Here is a 13,704-nt window from a genome sequence, read left to right on the forward strand (position 1 = left end):
GTCATTGGAAAGGCAGTGCAGAAGTAAGTTCAACCTGATGGTAGCAGGGATCCCCTTCCACACGGTGTCTGGCACCAGCACCAGCTCTCAGCCTCCCCCTTAACTCCCTCCTTCCCAAGGAAATAAAAAGAGACATCTTGGGTCCTCTCTCCCCCAGCAAATGTCCTGGCAATGGACTAAGTTTACTAATGGTTTTCCCTTCCTCTTTCCCATTCTTTTGTCTGGTGTGAGGAGCCCTGGCAAATTCAATTTCTTTTTTCATTTTTCATTCTTGATGGTGCATTTTGAAGCAATAACTGGTGTCATGGGAAATGAGCTGTGGTAGAAACCCACAGGGACTTGGGGCTGCAAAGACACTGATGGATTGTGCAAGTCAGGAGAGTAAAAGGAGCTGCTTTCTTCATATTTAAAGGTACCACAAAACACACTGCCCAGGATGAACGCACTCACAGAGGTTTCTTGTTGGAAACATGTTTATCTATATTACCAATATTCACAGCTCCTTGTTTTGAAAAACTCTTACAATGTATTTAAGAATGGGGTAAAAGAATTTGAGTATTAATTTAAACATTTGTTCCAAACATGTTAATTTAAACCTATCAGTTTAAACTAATTAGTTTTGTTCCAAAACCACCTTTTCCAACACAGGACTGCATTTGGATTTACCTCCTTGCTTCTAGGTCATGGTTGTATTGTGTTTTGTTTTCTGTTTTGTTTATTAATTTCTACCCAGTTAACCTTTTCTTTTTCCATCTAGCCAGAAGATAATAAGCTTGTATGATAATCTTTTATGGTGTCTGTTAAACACTACTTTTGAAGCAAGCTAAGCTAATGACATGGACAATTAAACCTCACACTTGAGGATATAAGATGATTGGCAGCGGGCTCTGGATGGTTTTATTCCCTCCCCACCTCCACTCTCCCTGGCCAGCGTGGCTATCCAGAGATGCCAAGGGCCAGTGCGGTGCCCATGTCACCTCGTCCTGGAGCAGTGCACTTTATGAGATAGACTAGGGCTAACAGGGACCAGTGCATACCTATGCTCTGTCCCAGCGTGCCAAACTTCATGAGCAAAGGTCTGGGTGTCTCAGCAGACCCGGATTCCCTGAAATCTGAGTCCTGGCAAGGGGATTATCCTACCTGGAGTGAGTTTCATACACTTTACTGCCAAGAAATGTCTTGAACAGGTCCTTGAAATTAAAGGGTGACTCTTCCTGTATGAACGTTAGAAGTCATTGTGGAATCCCTGTTACCTGAAATAGTCTTCTTGGCCAAATTAATATTCCTTCCAGACAGCACTTCACCTTGCTATGCAGTTGGATATGCTCCTTCCTACCCTCATCCTGCACAGACATTTAGGCACTGAAGTATTTCAGAAGCAGCCATGCGTAGATCAGGGATCAGCTGTCACTTTGCTACAAAGAGCAGAGAGGTGATAGTGAAAAATCTCACTCTAGAGCTTCTATTTGCTTGGCTATGAAGTGAGACAGAGGAGCTCACAATTTAAAAATACTGCTTACTAAGTGGTAGAGATCAATTCCTATCCCACTAGAGATGTAACTCCAGCACAAGAAAACAGCAAGCAGATCATTAGCTGTTAGAGATATGATGTTGCTTGCCGGGCAAAGCTATAAATTTGTCTTCTTGCACATTTTCACCCTCTCCTGTTGCCTCCTGCCCTCCTTCCCCAGGTAGTTAAGACTGTTTAAGGGCAATTCCTGTCATCCAAGCATGTCCCTGCCCCTTGTTGACATAAGCTGATGAGCACTCTGTGCCATATAATGCAGTGGCTTGTTTTTGCAGAGTTCAGGGTACCACCACTCTGGCTGTGGGGTACCTGTATCAGGAGAGCACTATCTATAGCATCATTTAATTGTTCAAAGCAAAGAGAAAAGCAATGAAAAAATACACAAATCAAGGGAAAAGATAAACTGTAAGTAAGTTTATCTTTTCTATTCTGAACAATAGATGAGAGACCTGCTGTAACAACTACATCAGCATTTATTGAATCTCTGACCCAAAAGCTGCCTGACAAATTCTAGCTAATTTCAGACTTGGTTTAGAACAAAGCAGCAATCTCTTCTGAATCTCTTTTATTTGATGTGCCTTTGCTCATCCAATAACTCCCAGCCTGGTCTGACACACTGCAGCCCAGGTCTCTTAATATTGAAAGGCCATACCAGTCAGTGCTTCAGGAGCCAGGAGCTCTGATATAAACTGTCACACGTGCATGACAGAATGTGTACTGCCCTGGTCAGCAAGTCCTCTGCTGCACTGAACAGCAGGCTTTCTTTGGCAAACCCTTCAGGCTGTACCTCTAAAGATACTGACTGCAGTGGGAATTTATGTGCCCTGTGTAACATGCATTCCGTGAACTGAGTCCTGCCCTAACTAAAGCTGCTAGACACTGTCCTCATAAGGACTCAGTAATATTTTCTAATAAAAATAGCTTCAATTTTATCTTGTCAGTATTTCATTATAGGTACTAGCAGCAATTATTTTTAAACCATACTCTGCTTTATTTTCATGAGTTTGTTATTAGTTTTGGCTGGGCTAATGGTGGGACTCAATGGGCTCAGAAGTTTTTTGCAACCTGAATGATTCTGTGTTTCTATGACAGTAAAATGGCACTTGGTTGAAAACAGGGAAGACTCTCTTTTGTAAAATGTTACTTTGGCCCTGTGTCCCCAAATGTAGGAGGATAAGGCCAGCTGTTGAGACTGATCTCTGTGTCTCAAGTATCTGTAAGTGGAATTACTCGTGTGGCATTTCTGGTGGAAGTCTTTGACTGTGTACAGGTAAGGATGGGACAGGCTGAGGCCTCAGGTTTTGGGGATGCAAGTTTGCTTCTAGCTGAAGTTTAGACAGCAAGGTGTGTTCTCTGAAGCAGCTACTGCTATAGATAATGCCCAGGTCTCACCCAGCTGAAACCTCCGTGTGCCATAGCAGCCGCCTTCCCCTCCCAGGAAATGATGGATTAAGTAATCTGTGTTGCGGTGCTGCTAGCTGTGAGTTTGTAAATGGCATGCATGTGCTTCCAGAAATATGAGATCCCATAGCTTTTACAGAACTGGCGCACCAGTAATGCCGATAAAATCTGTCTCTTGCAGGGGCTGTGTGCGGAACTGCAGTCTGCACTCAGACAGGCCCATGCATCAACAGGTGATGAGCACACACGCCTGACAGCAGACACTTCCCTTTAAGGGCTGCTGAGCTGAGTGAAATATCTCTCCCCAAGACGTTTTGCAGTAGCTTGGCATGTTACAGGACATGAGCTATTGCTGAGACGATTGCAGGCAACCAAGAGCCATTTAGAAACAAAAGCAGAAGGAAATAAATTATAGAAACAAAGCCTTTCTCTTTCAAAAGGATGACTCTGTCCCTCAGCCCTGGCATTGCTGTTGATCAGGTCAGTACCTGGTAGAGTTGCTGATCTTCTCTGTTGGCTTGAAGAAGGTGATACCAGTTTGTACCAGGTCTGATATTCACGTCAGCAAAACAACAGGAATAGCAACGCAAGAGTAGCAAGCACACTTCTATTATCCTCAGCAGGGACATAGTGGGACCTTGGCAACATCTGCCGGGGAATGGGCATGTCACTCTGAGACTGTGCCACGTCCTGATGCTAGCTCTGTCTTGCAATAAAAATGGTGTTTGCCACCTCCTGCTTGTTGTCATCTGAGTAGTTGTGGGACTGTGCTCTCCAGCCACTGTGGTGGAGAAGGGTTTTGGTGACTTTCAAAGGCTTGGTGATTTTGTGGTTTTGTTTTAATGTTCTGGCTAAAGCAAAGTTTGCAAACTGTTGCACTGGTACAACTGGGGGATACAGGGTGGGGTGTGCAGTGTCCTCCGCTGGCCTGATGCCAGAAAGAGAGCAAACTATTGACTTGAGCCCAAAGGGAAAGCACAAAACCTGTCTTGTCCTGTAAGCTTGGCTCTTTTGGTGGGCAGTGGCTGCAAACTGCCTCGCAGTAGCCCATTTGTCTCATTAGAATGCTTTCATTTGAAATGAGATCCTCTTTTGGAGTCTCCCCTTTGTGTTGGTTATTCGTGGCTATATCTGCTTGGTTTCCTGTGTGCTAAATACCACATATTCCCCACCTGCTCAGAGATCACGGTAGCTGGGACCAAACTTGTGTTTCAGAGGGAATTGAAAGGCAGCAGAAAGCCAAAAGTGCATTTACAAGGTGGAATGTGGTTGCAGTCCTCTTGGGTTGATGGAACTGTATCTGAGAGCTGCTCATTTCAAATGGAGACGATTTGGGAGCCTGGCAGGAGCCCCAGCAATGGTTCTGATTTTACTGGAGATGGTGTTTAGGGCTGTCAGCTGTCTGACAGCAAGGGGAAAAGTTCCTCTTGGCATTTGTTTCTGAAGAAAGTGCTGCAGGGCTCTTCAGAAACGAAAGATAAAGCAGTAGCTTTAGCAGAAAACTGGCTCCAGTCAAGCCCACAGTGCTTCCAAAGTTGTTTGTAGCAAAGCTACGGCTTAGGGAAGGCAGAAGGACCTGGACTAATGGGAAAAGGGAGGTAATTCCATACTGTGGGGACTGGGACCATTGTTGCTTTCTGCTCTGGACTTGAGGTCTGATCTCACCTCACCCCTCAGAGATGGCTCTACCAGAAAGCAAGACCTCCCAGTGTGAGGTTGAGCAAGGTCTCCTGTCAGCCAGAGGGGAGGGGCTGCTCTCCCCTGACACCCAAATGTGGCCGAAGTCCTCCTGCCCCGTCAGTCCCCTGAAGAAAAGCCAAGCAGCCTGTTAATTGACAATTTTGCGATACAACCTAGAGGGGGATTGACGGAGTCCAACAAACTCCCTGTTTGCAGGAATGATACAAAGGTGAGCGTGGCAGCAGCGAGCACCAACCCCAGTGACCAGCTATCACTGCTTCCTGAGGGGTGGAGCAGGCAGCAGCCTGGCTGTGCTCCAGAATCACTTCCTGCTCCATTCAACCAGCAGAGAAGCTGCCTTTGCACTGCCAGAGGGAGAAGTGACAAAACTGCAATCTAAATGTGGCTCTTTCAAGCTCTCTGAATGACAGAGAACACCTGACACACTGTGTTGGGGAACGCTGGCTCTTTCTTGCCATGCGTTGACAGGGGCATTAAAATGTATTTATAACAGCTGGGGACGGCTTGCCCTGAGGAGTGAACTTAATTCTTAGTCTGCCAGGCACTCCTTTGTGAGTGACAGTGATTTGTCCCCTGTGTGTTCATTCTCCTTCTTGCCCTCTTGCATTCACCTTGCATTTTATAAAACTGTGTTTGACAGTCTAATTTCATATAACTAATAACAGTACGTAGTGAAATGAGCTCAAATATCCGTTTATCTCTCCAGTGTTGAAGTACTTGGTAAACACTACTTTTCCCATCTCTCCTGTTGAATGTCTGCCGTGTTTCAGTTTTCTGATCTCCCCTTAAAGCAAATATTTTGATGAGAGAAGTGCTCTGATATCTGTCTTCCATGTGACTAAGCCAGGGAAGTGCTTTGTACCAGCCCAGAGAGGTCCTTTGCTGACAAGAAGCAACAGGTAACTAAACAAAAGCTAACCTGAAACGGGCTATTTTAATTCTTCAAGTAGAAACCTTGACAGCACATCTCAACACTCCTCCTCATCTTGACATCGAAACAAAATGAATGCAGCAATCCCAGCTCTGTCAAAATCAGGGAGAGTGCTGGTACTGAATTGGACAGGCATCAGGCTTTGCCCCTACAACTTCTGTTTTTTCCCACCCCCTCCTTGATCTTCAGCCACAGAGACCTGGACTGTTTTGCCCAGCTGAGAGGGTCTTTTCAGGTAGAGGATTTGGACATGGGTGTTACAGCCCCCTTGGTGGGTGTTGGTGGGGGGAGCTGTAGAAATGCAGAGCTGCAGGTAAGCACAGGATGCTTGAGACGACTGGGAGCTCTGAGGATATGTGTTGCTACGAGTGCATACAAGTTGCAGTCACACACGAATGGGTCTAATGGGTTTTCTAACAGCTTCTTAGAAAGTTTTTGCCATTGGCCACTAAAATACCTTGAGTCAATTCATTCCACTGGGTAAGTTTATTGGGAGAATTTTGTTTTGGGTAGCTCACCCTAATGTAGCAGGCAGGTATATCTCCTTGGTGTTGGTTGGGAAAGGGGCCATCATCATCTTTATTCCACACTTGATCTTCAAAACCTCTGTCATCCCCTTACTGTCCTCTTTGGATATCCTATTTGCGTGCATCCTCTGTTCCCGCAAGGAAGAGTCAGATGCAAGTCACTTTTGAGGAATCAAACTTCCCAGACATGTTTTGAACCTAATGCTTTTTAAATCCTTTTTTAAATATTTTTTTTCCTGAATATTTTCTTTTTCCATCAGAGTACACCTACGAATAATTCATTTTGTTGAAATCTACCATCAAATTCTTTTTCAACCAGGTGCAACAAAGCCCTCTGATTGAAACCTGTGTCTTTTACAATGTAACTCTGGCTCCCCGTCTCATCTTTTCCCAGCCATGGCTCAACCTTGGCTTCTGAGGTTAGCAAGGGTTTTCCTAACAAAATAAATTCTAAATTAAGGGAGGGGAGGAGGCAGGCATAGCTCAAAGCTGGCAGCTTCACACACCTCCATTCAACAGAGTGGTGCAAATGACTCTGCTTATGACCTGTTTTGCAGAATATCGTAGCACATCCTTTCAAAATGGGAGAAACAGATGTTTTCCTACTCATTAACTGTACTCCCACTTCCCATGTGGGACAGAATGTGAAGGGAAAGGCTGGTGACAGTGCAGCATAAGCCCTCAGCATATATTGTTACATAGGTGTATTCCTAGATAACTTGTAGATGTGAGGTGGGCAAGCCCTACTGCATACAGCATGGGATAAAGCAAGTTAAAAGCATGGAGGCATGTTCCCCAGGCAGTGGGGATCACACCAGCAGCAAAACTGTTTGCATTCTGCCTCGGCCTTTGCTCCTTGTGGAGCCCAGAGTCCTGCTCCTGGTGATTTACAACTAGCCCAGGGATAGAAAGGAGAAGAAATTACCTCAGTTTATGGTGGGGAAGCAGAATGCTATAGAGAATAAATGCGTATGGACAAAGTAATGTATCAGTGACCTATTTTGACTCAGACTTTGGAGTGCTGGGTTTAGTCCTTGGACCCTTTAGCTTGTGTTTTGCCTTTTCTGTTCCTTACTATGCCATGAAAAAAAAAACAAAACCCAAACCAGGAACAACAATTTCCCTTCAGGGTAGAGGAGGAGGGAGAAGATCACATGGATGTCGAGTGTGCACTCCTCAGTGTCTCAGTGCAATCTCAGTTCTGAAGAAACCAGAAAAGTATTTAATATTTTATTTTTAATAATAAATCTGGCCATGTGGAGTAATTAAAATGATGGCAAGTGCTAGACTGTGAAGGGGCTGCTTTCTGATGTTTCCATTTACATCAGTTCTTTTGGCTGGCCTCAAAATCACAGCTGATATGCCCTAAATTAGCAGAATTGAGCTTCAAAACTGAGCAAAGGTGCAGATTTTTTTTTCCTTCCTAGCACTCTTTGTAAAGTTGGCTCAATGGGCTTTTTTCTTCTTATATTCATTAATATATATTTAGAAACTACTGTAGTCCTTGATCACCTTCCTGTTTACATTTTGACGTTGCACTGAGAGCAAAGGGACCCCTCTTGTACTTCTCCCTCCTCCACTCGCCAAGCTCTGTCACCCTCCTTTGGGATCTCTTTTCAAAAGATCAAGAGTAGAGAAAAGGCTTCAGATGCCATAAATATTGCAGGAACCAGTGTTCATCAGAGAAGAGCCTCCTTTAAGATCAGTATGTCTTCCTGAGGGGGCATTCAGTCCTTCAAAGTAAACAAGCTGGGAACATTAATTCAAATCTTTTATACTAAATACATATACATGAATTAGCTCATGTGGCTGTGATAAATAAGCATTATATAAGTGAGGTTTAAAGCAAACCACACATGCCAAAAAAAAAGCAGACTCTGCAAATTTGCAAGTCGCAAACCAATTTCTGCTGCTGATCTTCTGATGACTGAGATAATTTTGTTAAAGGGCTTAAAAGGAAGTTCTCTTCACCTTTGTGAATAGATTGATCTGGGCTATCAGAATCTTTTCCTGAGAGGAGGAATACCATTATGCTGATGTGTAAGCCAAGATACATCCCAAAAGGTGCTGAATCTACATTTATAGTCTGTCATTGCCTGGGTTTGGAAATGTTATAATTTCTTGGGGTGGGGAGAGAGACAGAGATGGCATTACCTCCATCTCAAGGAGGGAAGGTGAAAGCAATGTGTCTTGATTTCTTTCTCTGTCAGACATTGGAAAGTGGCTCAGACTGATGTCAAATGTTTTGAGTGGGTTTGTAACCTGCCAGTCCTTTCTGAAATGGGCAAGTTTCAGAGCTGTAACTGCCCTGCAGTGAGAGTGAAAGCCTGGCAAAGGTTTCGCTTGAATTTGAGGTGGGTAATACCGTTTGATTCTTTCATACCTCTCATACCAGCTTCCCTCCTTCCAGTGCCACAGGGTGCCAGGAGAAACAAAACATACTGGAAAAGGGGAGCATGGAAATTGAGGAAAATCAGCATGGTCTTGAATAGACTATTTTCTTTTGTTTGTGTTCAGGATAACCCCTGTCCCTCAGTAATATGAGAATCTCCCGCAACCCTGGAGGAGGTAAGTGTCTTAAAAACATTCAAGTCTCTAGATTATTAGCTCTGGATAATGGTTTCAGGAAAATCCTTCCCTTATAAAGTATAACAGGGCAGAGAAGACAGAAAAAAAAAAGTAGGAGCATAGGGGAGGTTATCGTAGAGAAAATGTTGCTTATTATGACACATTTGAAAAACATATCAGAATAACCAAGAGGAAGAAATGCTAAGGAGAAGGAGTGTAAATGAGTAAGGCAATTAGCAGAAAAATAGCCTTGTGGTCATTATTTCATATCTGGCTCAGCTGGTCATTCAAAAGAACCTCTTCATACATCAGAAAACAGGCTGGCTGGTGGCTAAAGTCTGGGACAAGGTGGGTGGTTGTTGTTTTGTTCTTTTTACACTGCTGTGGTCTGGGCCTTTTTTGTATTTGGACAACTGGGGGATTTCCTCTTAACCCATGAGTTCTCTCATTCAGCAAGGTGGAAAAAAATCAGAGACTTCAGCATGACTTTGCCAAACCTGATTTTGCCAGACATTGGGGTAGCAAAAACGTGTCTCTGGGCCCATGCAGACTTGGAGTGTTGCAGTACGAAACAGTAACACCAACAGGATATCAATGAAAGTACATGTGTTTTTATCCCTTTAAAGAGTTTAAGCTTTTTAAATAGTTGATCAATTAGCTTCTATGCACTACTTAATTCCTTTTCTGCCAGGTGCTCATGTCTGGAGTTTCTGATCCTGGGTGGTGGTGAGCAAGAGGATTTATATCACAGCATGGTGTGTTGAGCTACTCAGACATGAAGATGTGCCTTCCATGCCCTCAAGCAGAGGTGAGTCCATCTGTTTTTCTGAGCAGAATTTCCTTCTGAATCCCACAGGCTTCTTCCAGCAGCCCTGAGTGCTGAGACTCGTGAGATCAGCATTATAACTATACAGTGCTCAGGGCAGGCTTTGCTGGGTCAGTAGTAGAAGAGAATTTTGTGAGGTGAGAAGTAGGGCAGGCAGCTAAAAGGCTGTAAATGAGAGGCAGTCCTGCTATTCTCCATGCTCTTGGCATTGAAGGATGAAGTCCACCTTTTTATTGCAGAAGGATGGAGTGGCAGATAATATTGGCAAATGATGTTGCCTGCTCACAGATCATGAGGCCCCCTAGTTAAACACTGAAAGGGAGTTTCCATTGATCTTACCCTTTACCTTTAAACTAATGGACTGAAATCTTCAAGCAGTTTCTTCTGATCTTTCCAATTTGGGGCCATAATTGTCTGAAAGGAAGACTAAGTGAATGCAAAACTACCAGCCAGGAGGGTCAGTTTTCATGTAGGCATTCTGGTCCTGACGTTCAGTAGATACAATTCAAAGGAATTTCATACAGGAGGGATGGAGAAATATATGGCAAACCTGGCAGGTTTGGTAGGACTGCTGTGAGTTATTCCATGACCTCGGGCAGCTCCACAATATTTATGTGCATTTTGTTCATGGCCTTCCATCTCACAGATCCATCTGTGCTGCTGTAATGGGGGTAATAAAGACTCTTGAGACATTTCCCAGGGTCTCTGATACAAAACTCACAAACTCCTCTCCATCAGCCTCATTTGACACTGTTAGAATTGGTCTGTTTGTTTAGGACTGTGCTCACTCCATTCCTCTCAAAGTGATTGACATTGTGTTCCTCTGAAGAGGGTAAAGCAGACATGTGTGCAGAATATGTGGAGCATCAATTCAGACTAAAATCAGTGTGAATATACATATTTTAGTCAATATTTACAACATTATAAATAACTAGGAGGTGATGTTTGACTAACTTTTGTACTTATTGGATGGACAACTTTTGCACATACACAGCTGACAGGTCGTTTTCAGAATTTATTTTACTCTCCTGCAAATGAACTTTTGAAAAGGAATCAGAATAAAGCAAAAACACCCAAACAACCTGGAAGGAAGGTGCCTCCTTCACAGCACATTGCACAGGGTACATGTGTATGTCTCCCTGAGCAGTGCATCACAATTTGTCCTTTCATTACCTCTAGCTCTTGTGTTCAAGTCATTATTTCACTTCAGAGAAAGCTCTTGATCGCTGCAATTCTCCCCCTTCTTCCCAAAAGAAATTCTGATTCAAAGCTTCCTGTAGACAGTGCAAAGACTCTCGTTGACTTCAAGTTTTTGAATCAGACATTAGTGAGTCTTTTTAAGCAGGGAGAAATACAGTTACAGCTTCTCCATCCCACTCTTCACCTACTTTTTCCTCTTGGCATTTGTGATTATGTGTCTGCAGGTTCTTTTCTGATGTGATTTTTTTTTTCTAAATGAGGCATTCCCTGTGCTCCACACCACATGGACCATGTGTCCACATGGCTGATTTTGACATGGGAAGGCAAGTCCACCTGAGGAATGCACTAATATAATATAAGCCACCTGTCTGAAAGGTGTGAAATGGGTTAGGGTGGGCTTTTGCCTAAGTGATTCCATTTGCAGCTAAAAATCTGTTTCTCAGTCTTAGCAGAGCAATGGTTTTTGGTAGCACTCTAGCAGAGAGCACATCAGCCTGCTGGAGTTGTGCAAAATGAGTCTTTGGCATACTGGAGAGCTTGATGAGAACAGGGAAAATACCTACCTGGATTAGCTCTGTGCAATGCTTCCCTTAAAACAGCTTTGTCTTCTGCAGTTTGGGATTTCCAAACTCCAGGGAACTAGGCTCTCCCAACCTTTCTAGACCATGTGAGGCAGGCTGCTGCTCTGCAAGCAAGACCTGGGAAACAAATCACAGAAAAGGCTTTCCTGGAACTTCTCATTCTGTTGTAGTTCTGGTTTATCTAATTTGATTCCTGCTAAGTCTAAAGGTGGGGAAGACATGAAGCAAGTGGGCAGGCAGCAGCAGGAAAGGTTAATTCAGAGAGAGCTGGGGGGGGGTATGAACAAACAGAAGCTGACACTAAAAATGTCAGCTGTTTAAATGGCCTGATTTAAATAAGGCACGTGTCAGGCTGCACTGCTCCCAGAGGAGATTCCTTGTGTGGGTTTATGAACTCTGGGAAAGGGGCCAAGCTAGCCCTCATTATATTTTATTTAATCAGCTATATAAATAGCGAACTGTTTTCTTGGCTCTCTTCCCCATCGGGATCACATCTTTATACTCTTGACCTTTTTATTTTATGCAAGAGGCTCTCTAGTCGGTTTGGACCCAGGTAAGTCAGCTGCACTGAGCTTGCTCTTACACCACCTCTCTTCTTGGAGGACAGAATGCCCAAGGTTATTTATTTCCCGTGTTCTCAATATTAAGGAAATACAGAATTTCTTTTTTTTTTCCATTTTGACTGTGAAAACTCAGGAAGACCCTCTGGAATAAAGGGAAGTATATTTAAGGATGTAACATAAATAGATTTCCAGACAATACCGGGAACATCTTGTAGTTTTGATTTGAACTATGTTTGGAGAAAAACAGCTCAGCTATCTTGAACATGTATGTTACTCCTCTCTTCTAAGGCATCGTTTGCTGTAAAGAAATGACAGGAAGGTAGAGGAATTAACTCTCTGAGACAAACACACAGTGTGTTTCAGAGAGCTGTTCACCACCATGAATACTGAGTTTCCTTGAAATTCAATGGGATCTGGATGTGTATTGGTTGAAGAATAGAAGACTGAAATGATGCTCATGCCTTTCCCACCTCTTGGTTTGGAACAGAGTGAGATCTGACCCATGTAGAACTTCCTCTCTGAGGAGCTCGTATCACAAGTCTTAGCCTGGAACCCACCTGCTGGTGGATGGAGTTTTGCATATTATCTTTGCAAGAGGGAGGCAGTCATCATAGTTATTTTTGTCATTTCCTCAGAGCATTTCTAAGCTTTTCAGTTACTTCTCAAGAGCTTGGAAAACAGTTTAATTACAGTTGTGGATTTAACATGAATGAGACGCTATTGAAAAGCAGCCAGGCGGTTTTTAATGAGGAACATCTTGGCCCTCCAATTTATCTTGTAGTGAGACTCTGGCTTCTCAAGTGGACATGGAAATTTTAGCAGCAGTATTTTAATTCTTTTGCCCTTGGCTGGGAGCAGCTCCTCTGGCTTTATCTCTTGAAAAGGAGCATCCTCACACTTCAGTTCCTGAACTAGCCCTCTCCAAGAGAGGTCTCTGCCCTCTCACCTCCATTATTGTGTGTTTGTGGTTACAGAAATTTTGAAAACAGGGTTGTCACAAAAAGTACCACCATGCTGTGGAAACCTGTCTGACTGGACCCTGCTCCCTCTCTTTCTTCTGCCTTCTCTGCACAGATCAGGGGGCTCAGGCTCATCTGTGTGAGGGGCACAGTTCGGATTGCCATGCCCCAGTTATGAGCTCCTCTCTGGACTCAGCAGGTCCTATATGTTCAATCATCCCCTGTGCAGCAGTGGCAGGATGAGGGCTGAGGGGATGGTTTTGTCTTTGCCCTTGTGGGTGGGATTGCTCAGGAGCAGGAGGCCACAGGTTGAATGTACACCAAGTTGATGTATGTCCTGAGAAACATACCATTTTACTGTTGGGACATGGATGTGCTTCTGGTGCAAATTTTGCTTTCCTGTCATGTCCTTTCTCCCTACTCTTCCTCTTGTGCACCCAGGAGTTTCAAGGGAAGTTAATGTTGTTTCTGCAAAGATGGTAAAGGGTTATTCTGCAATTGCAGTCTAAAGGGAAGGCCTGTAATTCTTTGGCACCACATGTATCTCTCCCCTCACCCTTAAACAGCTCATTTGTACTCTGGTCCTGAGGGGACAGGCAGACTGAATTTCAAATGGCAAATAGGCAACAAACTTTCCTTGGCACATCTTGGCTTCAGGAGGAATATCTGAAAACAAAGGCAGTTTGTCCCTGGGCAGGGGAGGGAAATATCTGTTAAAAATCATGTGCTTTTGAAAACAAGAGAATTTCCCCTCCGCTGCATGTTTCCTTCAATGCCTCTGTCTCCCAGAGAGAAACTGCTCTACACTTCCAAGATGGTGAGAGCCTAAATGAGTCAGACCTCTGTTTCCCTCTTGGTGAGGTAGGGCAGGCTCCAGGACTAGTTATGCATCTGATTGTGCCTCTAATAAACTAAATGT

General features: G+C 43.8%; 1 protein-coding gene across 2 annotated transcripts in view; it reads left to right on the forward strand.

The window, feature by feature from the left end:
* CPS1 (carbamoyl-phosphate synthase 1) overlaps positions 1–13,704 on the forward strand; it is a 330,044-nt gene that overhangs the window by 190,300 nt on the left and 126,040 nt on the right. Inside the window, exons 43-44 of one of the 2 annotated variants that reach the window (XR_003533439.1) lie at positions 8,499–8,656; positions 9,348–9,464. The gene's annotated coding sequence lies outside the window, so the exon portion shown is untranslated. Of the gene's footprint in view, positions 1–3,110; positions 3,135–8,498; positions 8,657–9,347; positions 9,465–13,704 lie in introns of those variants that run through there. The other variant, XR_003533440.1, reaches the window with a different exon arrangement.

The sequence above is a fragment of the Neopelma chrysocephalum genome, unplaced genomic scaffold (genome assembly GCF_003984885.1).
Source record: "Neopelma chrysocephalum unplaced genomic scaffold, ASM398488v2 Primary Assembly neopelma1_44, whole genome shotgun sequence".
Taxonomy (NCBI): Eukaryota; Metazoa; Chordata; class Aves; order Passeriformes; family Pipridae; genus Neopelma; species Neopelma chrysocephalum.